Source organism: Anneissia japonica, unplaced genomic scaffold (assembly GCF_011630105.1).
Source record: "Anneissia japonica isolate Jap-2015-1 unplaced genomic scaffold, ASM1163010v1 scaffold2994_len2133135_cov197, whole genome shotgun sequence".
Classification (NCBI taxonomy): Eukaryota; Metazoa; Echinodermata; class Crinoidea; order Comatulida; family Comatulidae; genus Anneissia; species Anneissia japonica.
Window position 1 is genome coordinate 1,383,788 of NW_022728550.1, and position 8,742 is coordinate 1,392,529.

The window sequence follows — 8,742 nt, forward strand, 5'->3', positions numbered from 1 at the left end:
GCTTTTAATGACTGTTTTTGCATTTATTCTGTTTTTTTTTTTTGGTTTTTTTTTTATCGCTTGCTTTTTGCTTGATGTTGTGATGTGTATGTACATTTAATGTACATTTTAATGATGTTTTTTTTTATACTGGATGGGAGTGGTTCTCAAACAATTGTTATAGTAATAAGGTTTACTTTAGAGACCAGGCCCTCCCATCAAGAATATTCTATTGTGCAATAAAAAGAATAAGAATATTGACTTCATTGATTGTGACCTTATCCTGCCAAGAAATACCAAGTACGCAGCAGCAGCGTAGGTGAATTGCCGGAGCTTGTATTCCTGTACTGAGATGAATATGTTGTGGCAATGACACAAGCTTGTAAATTGTTATCTTGGTAGATGTGGTCAGGTATTTGTTTTCTCACACTCTCTTGTCTTGACAAAATACATGCTGCCTTCCCATTTTGTTTGTTCTTCATGGAGAGAGAAGATTTGTATAATCAGTGGCGGATTCAAGGGGGAGGGGCCCCAGCCGTCAGGGGCCCCCACCCCTAAATTTTTCAAAATTAAGAAAGAAATTAAGAAAAAAAGAAAATTCTATTCATTTTCAGTCTAACAGTATCATTTCCAGCCATTTAGAGATGCCATAATCATAAACTTTCTTACCTCAGCCCCAAACACGGTGGGGCTGAGGTAGTATAGGCCTAGACCCTCCATCTGTGAAAGTCTCTCTCTGGGCCCCTCTAATTAAAATTAATGGATCTAAGATATGTGAACTGGTGCACAACCTCCAATTATTGGTCTTTGATTCGGATACATGGAGGTACAGGATTATGGTGATGAGAAGGAGCAGGAGGACAATGAGGATGGTGATGGTGACTTTTATAATATTAGATGATGATGATTATAATATTAGTTATAAACTTTGTATGATGCTTATAATAATTATGAACTCTCTTGCTAGAGATAATCTTTTTAAAACTACTACTGTCACCCATATAATGCCCAATATTGAAGCCAAAGAGAGAGGTTTAATATAATGTATCTATTCACATCCAGTTTATAACCTTCACAATAACTTGACCCTCCATCAACATTGTACTCAATCTCATTCTGAGCTCAAAGCATGTTAAATTCGCAGGAATTTGATAGAGCGATTTGTGTCCATCTTTGTTGAAATCATTGCTGTCGTTTGTTTCCTTCCAGCTCTTCCTTCCCCCTGCCAGCAAATTTAATTGATTGAAAGGTGTCCATAAAATTTTGGACATGAATAAAATGCTGTTGACGTTTGTATTCTATTTTTGGAAGTGCATTTACATTTTTAATGTCTGAACAGAAGAGCCATAATTTATAACTGTCAATTGATTTCCAGAGTAAAAGGACTTGTACACTGAAGTGTTTGTCACTGATGTGTGCGAGGCCCATGTGCTAGGGTGCATGCAGGTATATGTGTTGTATGTTTTGTGTGGGTGGACATGAATTGTAAGAAGCCATGATTAGGCTTTTTTTTATACTGCAATCATCCAACTTTTTTCAAGAGCAAATTTTACATGTAGGGTCGTATTTGAATGTGTCTATGGGTTTGCATGTGTAGGAGTAGTTGGCCCTTGGTTTTCTCCTTTATACTAAATCTACTATCAGCTACAAACTTGACAACATGTACGTGGGTGTAGAGATTTCTAAATATTTGTGGTAACATATTTAATTTGATTGGACAGTAAAGTATAAATGTGGGTGGTTAAAATATGTCAATTATATCTTTTTGAATAATCAGTGATTCAGAATTATTCACTAAATTTTACTTTATTGGTCATTTCATCTAGATCTACAAATTTGATCAGTTTAAATACAAACACATTAATTTAGCATAATTGTAGACAGTGATATGGAGCAGGCTATAGTGATACAGTATCCCTATTATTTTTGTTATAATTGGTGATTTCTATTATATTCATTCTTTACCACAAAAAAAAAAAAACTAGTGATATAGCTTGTTCTATGTAGGTAAATAGATTACACATTTTAAATCCATATGCCACAAAACAACCAGGTGCTATACTACAAAATAAAACCATTCACCAACAATATATCCCCAAATAAAAACATATACCAACCATGTCTCCACAAACAAAATAATGTACCTATACATGTGCCACCAAATAAAACAATGTATTGACCATGCATTACCAAAAAAGTCCTGCCCTGGCCTCAACCCCCAACCCCCCCCCCAACCTTTGGAAGGAAGGTTAAACTTTGGAAGGTTAAAAAAAAAAAAAAATTAAAAGAAAGAAAAAGAACAAATTTATTGCCCAAGAGTCCTCAGAGGTTATTTTCGGGCATCTAGAACCCAGCAATTTTGGTGGGGGTATTCCCCGGATCCCCTAGGGTACTGTTATCTTGATCGGCCTAATTTTCGGCCCCCTTCCAGCCCCCCTCCCTTTTGCACATCTCTGGATCTGCCCCTGAAAACCATATAAACAATAATGTATCCCCAAATAGAACCATGTACCAACCATGCATCACCACCATTTATCCACAATAAAATTATGTACGAAAACATAATAGAAAGATCACAACCACATATACTATATATCTCCTTTATCACACAATACTTGAGTGTAATTTCTGACAGTAAAATTTCCAACACGAGAATTGAGGAATTTTACAAATTTTCCTGGGGCAATTCCACAGGTGGCCTAGTTTTTGTCAAAGAGCGATTGTATCACACATCAATAGGTAAACTGTCAACTGAATGTATGAAAAGGAATGCGAGTGTGAAATAACTCCATAAGTGCTAAAGTCAATATCTAAAAGAAATTAAACTTTACATTGGTTAAAAGTACAGATATGAGATAAAAGACTTGTTTATCACAACTTGTTTGATCTTTTTTAGCCTTTTACAAGCACTAATGCTGAGCCTACTATTATTAGTTTTCATTTGTTTTCAATGTTTTTAAAGGTATAAATCAGCTATTCAGGCGAACATGTGTATGGGGAAGTTAAATTTTACCAATTTATTTAAATTAAATATCAGAAAATATTTGAAAAGGTAATACAAAAAGAAAATGATAAAAATGTCTGTTGAAAATTATCTCTGAATTGTTAAATATGAAAATTTTACTTCTTCCAGTCTAGTAAAGACCACCTGTCGGTGTATTTTTGTACTGTGGTGGTGGTGTGGCGCGCAATTAGGTGAAGTTCTGGAATCCAAACTGAAGCTTCAACTAAAGAAATTACCTTTACTATTCACTGCACAACTGGAATTTTGTCAACAACATGTAAAACATGAGTAGGTTGAAATCCAGAGCATTATTATGACAGTGAAGGTGACTAACAATAGCTTTATTGTGTATCAGTGTCATCTAATATATTATCTTCTGACAAATGTCATAAATAAACTTAACTTACCTCCTGCAAGTTCTCTCTATACAGCTGCATGATCATGTGATCGCTCTGACAATTTTTGTCACCAATATTTTAAACTTTATTCCTCAAGTGTTTTATAGGCCCTATATTTTTCATCAGCTGGAATAATCCAATACAATGCAATTTACAGACTCCAGAGGCTTCAAAACTGCTGCACGAATTATAACATTCACAAAACATCAATCTCACATTACTCCTGTTCTTCGGGACCTCCATTGGCTTCCCATTGATTCACGCATTAAGTTAAAAATCTTGGTACTTACTTTTAAAGCACTTCTTTTTAAGCAACCTATCTATACATCAGCTTACCCACATTTATGTTGCTGGACGCACCCTAAGATCATCTGATAATTGTTTGCTCTCCGTTCCTTGCACATCCTAAAAAACTACTGGCCATAAATCTTTTTCCTTTGCTGCACCTACACTTTGGAATTCACCCACTGCCCACATTAAATATTATTCTTCTGTTGCTTAATTTAAGAAATTACTTAAAACTCACCTTTTCCATCATTAACGTGCAAAGCACCTTTGATAATGCACCTCGGCCGTTTAATTGACACTTTATAAATTCTTATATTATTATTATTATTATTAATCCAATCCAATATTTGTATAATGCCAGTACTCACCTGTAGGCCTATGTATAATGTGGAGGCATTTTTATTTCAGATGATGAACATTCTTTATTGCAAGAGACTGAAGTACCATTCATGTTGGAAGCATTTGAATCCGGGAAAAAATCGCAAAAATCCATCTCAGACATGTTTAGGCTTATCATCTCCTTGGAGAAATAAGTTACCAGTGGCGGATTCAGGAATGTGTATTAGGGGAGTGGGCGGGGCAGGGGGGAGGGGTGCCAGGGGGATTCCATAGATAGAGGGTATAAAGGGTGGGGCTGAGGTAAGAAATTTTATGATTATGGCACCTCTAGATGGCCGAAAATGGCAGTGTCAGGCTTCAATTTTAATTTAAAAAAAATGTTTTCTCCATTATTTTTTACTTTGAAAAATTTAGGGTGAAGGAGGGGGTACCCCGGCTGAGGGCCCCTTGAATCTGGCACTAGTTACCAATTGGTGGCATCAGTGTGGGTCAGGGGGAAATTTCTCAGTTTGATAAGCATGAGCCACACTGCTTTCAGATGTAACATGAGGTTGTCAAATTAATAATATTAATTTGATATTAAATCTCATTGATGGACCCACTATTAGCAAATTTCTGGAATTTAAAACATTCATTCAAAGAACCTAATAAAATTCTGCTTACAGGATGGTAATTTTTCACAATTGGCTTTCAACTACACTCTGAAATAAATGTATTTACCATGTTATGATATAAACTTATTGTTTACTTACTGTGCCTACTCTGATCAGAACTTTGTAAAATTCTGACAGCTACAATGTATGTGATGAGCTTGAGAAAGCTAAAATAAATCTGAATCAAACTATTTTGTATTGACATGGCGATTAATAAATCTATTATACAGTTTGGTGTTTCCAACTACATTCCCAACCCAAGTGTGTATTTTATAATTTGTTTTGGAGTGAATTATTGAAGGCCAAGGGCAAAGGTGAAATACCTCTATCTATCAAAACCTGACAGGCTTTCCAACACCTACCCACCTACTGAATGGAATTTCAATGTGGCTTACTTTCTCTTGAAGTCGCAAACCTTGAGAGTCTTTAGCTCTTACAACCAGTTGGCAATCCCAAACATCTTAGCTTCAAGTCATACAGTAACAGGGTTTTGATATTTAATCAACCAACGAGATACACTGGTAATAATTGAGTTGGTTCATGACTACTTGCCTTTTATATTCTACCATAAAATTGGGTCGAGATGATCCATCCAGGTGATGGAAACTTTTCATTCTGAATTATTACAAAATTTCCAAAAGGGGATTCATTTTCTCCATGACAATAATGGTGTGTTTTTAAAATAAAAATAATTATGTAAATACTGCTGAATCTGTATCCACATTTAAACAAAAAGTTAACATGCTATATTCATAATTTTTGTCTATCATTATTCATGACACAAAGCAACACAAAATTTTTTTTTATTAAAAATAATTAGTAGAATCAACACTAGAAAAGTAGAAATGTATGAAGTGAATAACTATATAAAACTCAAGAGGGAGTTCTATTGAAGAAACATTACCAGATATGTTGATCTACTCAAATACCAGAAACGATTTTGAGCTTGCCAAAATGAAAGTTATTTCAAAGAAACTTTAGTCATTATTATTTTGTGGTTATTTTGAAATCCATGGAATGTTAATCTAGCAGTAATATAAAAAGCTTCAAATTTATGACATTATGAATTTAAAAATTCCAAATCAAATCCTCTATAACTTCTGAATTCCAAGTATTTCATTTTTCACCTACAAAGTAGTATTATATCCATATATTCAGTATCATTCATAATTTAAATTATTTCTTTTACTGTCATATTTTCTGGTTATTAATACATTATTAACGTTATGTTGATATTAGTTATATAAATTAACCTTTAAGCACTATAATTGCAACTCAAAAATCGGAGACTTGATTATGCAAAGAACTACAAGAGTGTTAAAGTTAATGTTTAATCTAAACATGATCTAAATAAGGGAACACAGGCAAAATATAATAAGGGTATTATAGTAAAACAGTTGATATTGAGTTATACAAACCAACTATTTATCTGACTACATTACTGAATAGACAAGCTAAATCCTAATAAAATAAAACATTTAAAAATACAGATTAAAACCAACCTATAGGCCTATTTATTGATAAATAAATAGATTCTTAACTTCTTTAATTATTCACTAACATAAAAACAATGCTCATAAATTACAATTACTTGAAATAATCTAATTTAATATACTTTACCCAGAAAGAGCTATATGAGACCATAAGGCATAGGGGATTTGAAAAAATGTGCTCAAATTTTAAATAAAGTTAAAAAAAAACCAAAAATTAAGCTGAACAAATTTCCAAAAATGCACATACACACAAATTATATATTGATTAAGCAACAATTTTACTATATATATTCTCCCACAATACAATAAAAATCAATATTATTAAATTATCAATGTACATATATAAAAACAATATTGTATTGGCTTTGTGTAATGCAAGCAAAATGCAAGTAAATAATAGGTGTGTAGCGGTACATTTGCTATCTTTAGCTATGTTAGTTTCCTAACAAATTTTCTGACATAAATTAATCTTTACGACTTTTTTAAACCACCTTTAATTTCATTGAGTATTATTAATATTATCTTATTATAATAACGTATCTATATCTTAAGTAGAATATCTTATAATATTAACAGAGCAGGCTGGGAACTTTCCATTGAGGAAGGTGAATTCTACCGATGCTGCCAGCACATGTGAGTTTGAAAATGATCAGCGAGTCTTAATGTGAACCTTATTTATAATACTCATCACATTCAGCTCCATTCTGGGATATCAACAAAACTTCATATTCATTTTTGTTACATCAAGTTATATCCTACAGCACATGAAGGACATTGAAGATGATGAGGATTGAGAAAGCTCAGTATAACACCTGACACATATCTGATGACCTCACAAGTCTCACATCTTCGATAATCAACTTCTAAATATATCTAACATTGAGTTTCTGATTTGTTATTCCTGGAATAATTATAAAGTAAAAAATCAATATAGTCTAGAGAAATTTTGAGTTATATAATTATTATAAATGTACTTTATGATGTAATTATGGGTCATAGGATTATATTACTTTAATTTAAAAAAGTCAAATGTGTGTATATGGTTTAATTATCTATCCCACCCTGAAATCATGTGGAGTAAAAATGAAGATAATGAAGGTTATTATATGCTCCTAAGAAGGTATCAAAAATTCTGTATATGAATAAAGGTATCAAATCTCTCGATCTAAGTCTCTTGGAAACCCTTGGGAAATACAGATCAATATGTAGCTCATACTTATGCAGTCAAAATGCAAAATAGAGCAAAACAGGTATAGTTTTGACCTGTAAAATTTTGTTCACTCTTTGGTGTAAGAGACAACGAGTAAGGAAAGCATTTAATGAATTAATGAAAAGCTAAATGTGAATGGGAATCACAAACAGTGGCGGCTCTAGGATATATTTTCTGGGGGGGCTAAGTTGTCCGACAGGGTGACTCGAGCTCGTAGGCTCGAGCTGGAGGAAGGGGATTTTTTTTAAGAATAGCAACCTCTGGATGGCCGGAAATGGCACTCTCAGACTGTGACAGACATGTGTTGGTTTGGTGTGGGCCTATTTTTACTATGTTATATGGTCTGACTGCCCGACGAGCTCTGTCTGGCGGGGGGCGGGGGGGGACTTGACCTGTCCGTTGGGGGACTTAAGCCCCCTCTGTCCCCTGATCCACTGATCACAAATACTTACTGTAATAAATTAATAACAGAATGAATTAATAAGTTTTCATAAATAAATGGAAAAAAAACATGAATGTGAAGAGAATTAATGACTGTGAACTGAATGATTTTTAATGGTCAGGAGAATGAATGAATGAATTGAAGAATTGTATGAATGAAATGAAGCAATGATAAAAGGTTTAAGTACGGTACTATATGTTTCTGTTACTATCAGATTAAAGGTCTGGGCTGGCCATATATACAGGTACAGATTGTCTGAGGTCCACATTATCAGGTAACAAGTAATTGCCCAGGTAAGATATAAAATCCAAAAAGAAAAACTAGTAAATTTCAATATCGTTCATAAAAAGGATATTGAAATTTTTTGTCAAATATTGAATCTTCACTATGAATTGAAATTTAAAGTAATAAGCAACATGGTACAAAAAAAAAACCACAAAAAAAATACCACTACACTCTACACTGTAGAGTGAGCATAGAGAATATAATGCTGATTGGCCAACGATAAAACTAAACGCATGCAAAAATAATGAATGAGATCTAAACAACATTCAATCCATCAACATGCACATTCACAGCCTAAAGTCTGTCTCTTATACACATCTAGATGTGTATAAGAGACAGCCGTCGACAAACGAATTCAAAATATAAGCGAACGAGAAAAATTACTGTAGCAGATAGGCCTACTTTCTCTGTGGAAGAGAATAGACCGTTTTTGCTACAATATTACATTATTCATATTATTATTAAGATAATTAACAAAATAATGGTTTTAATTTACGCTAATGTGAATCTGCCGGTGAACAACATTTAATATGGATATATAGGCTATATAATTAATATTTAAAACTATTTAGTAATTGCCGCCTGACTTCGTTAGTCGGCACTCATTTTCAAGCGTAGTACTGGGCGGCGGTGAGACGGAACGATGCAACT